This window comes from Rhincodon typus, chromosome 12, assembly GCF_021869965.1.
Source record: "Rhincodon typus isolate 14 chromosome 12, sRhiTyp1.1, whole genome shotgun sequence".
NCBI classification, from domain to species: Eukaryota; Metazoa; Chordata; class Chondrichthyes; order Orectolobiformes; family Rhincodontidae; genus Rhincodon; species Rhincodon typus.
In genome coordinates this window covers 14392155-14393638 of record NC_063343.1, presented here as the reverse complement: position 1 = coordinate 14393638, position 1484 = coordinate 14392155, and the positions used below count along the sequence as shown (strand labels likewise).

Sequence of the window (1484 nt, the reverse complement as noted above, 5' to 3'; positions counted from 1 at the left end):
CTTCCTCTTGACAAGAGATTCAACTTCTTTAGTAAACCACGGTTCCCTCGCTCGACCACTTCCTCCCTGCCTGACAGGTACATACTTTTCAAGGACACGCAGTAGCTGTTCCTTGAACAAGCTCCACATTTCAATTGTGCCCAGCCCCTGCAGTTTCCTTCTCCATCCTATGCATCCTAAATCTTGCCTAATCACCTCATAATTGCCTTTCCCCCAGCTATAACTCTTGCCCTGCGGTATATACCTATCCCTTTCCATCGCTGAAGTAAATGTAACCGAATTGTGGTCACTATCACCAAAGTGCTCACCTACCTCCAAATCTAACACCTGGCCTGGTTCATTACCCAGTACCAAATCCGATGTGGCCTCGCCTCTTGTTGGCCTATCTACAAGAGCCACCACTACAAGAACCCTTAGGTCCTCAGTACAAAGGGCTTAACTACATCACGTAAGTGGTTGAAGTCATCTCATCTTCAAATACAATAAACCTTGTTTTAACCAGCACCACCTTATCAAATGGCACTCGATAAACTGGAAAAAAATGATTCACCTTAAATACCGCGAATTCCGAGTATTTCTTTTACTCAAAATCTTCCTTTATTTTAAATCAATATTAAAACATCCATCTTTTACACATTAATGCACTCTTGGTAGCGCGTGTGCGCTTCTTGAACACAACTGACTTCTGGCTCTTCAACATAGCGCTGTCGAAGTGCAGCCATGCAAAGAGCTTGTTGGCACTTGCTTTTGCACATCATGCGTCGCAAACTGTTTAGGGTAGCACAGCCTTTCTTGTTGATGGTAATCTTTTTATAGGATATTGCTGGGTCGCATTGATCTGCTCGCTTTTTCAAGACGACCACTACTCCTTTCCCATCAGCTGCTGACTCTACACTTATAATTCTGTGAGGAATAAATCCCTTTGTAACGGAAAGAGTTTCTGGACTGCCGATTGTTGGACAGAGAGCTTTAGACCTGACGGTTCCTTTCAATCAGGAAACTACAGCAGTTCCAGACGATCATCCATTGACGGTGAGCTGAAATCTCCCCCTCTTCTCTTGCCGCTGCCGCTTATAACAGTGATAACTATACACCCTGCATTACATTTCTATTACTTACTGTGTGTTTTTACATTAATTTTGGGAAGTGCGTTGATGTCTTTGCGAGGGATGCTGATGTCTCGAAGTTTCACTCGGTCAGGGTACCCTGCCGTTATGCGTACCTCTTGATGCTGAGCCCGCACACTCCGGGTCTCATCGGCGCTGTTCAATTAATAAGTTTGTTGTATCGTATCCTCAAAACTAAGACATCAGCTTTACACTACTCTGTTCACAACCATCATTCACGCACCTACCAATTATCTGCATCAGCCAAGACCAACAGTTCACATTATGGCTTTGCCTGATTCTCGCACGTCACGTCTCACAGCTTGCACATTTTGTCACTTTGTTCAACCATATCCCGTACATCAAACAAATTCCCTC

The 1484-nt window shown here is 44.2% G+C and overlaps 1 pseudogene; it reads right to left on the bottom strand.

Moving 5' to 3' along the window:
* Positions 1 to 613: 613 nt before the first annotated feature.
* LOC109921760 lies at positions 614 to 1041 on the bottom strand (annotated as a pseudogene).
* Positions 1042 to 1484: the final 443 nt, after the last annotated feature.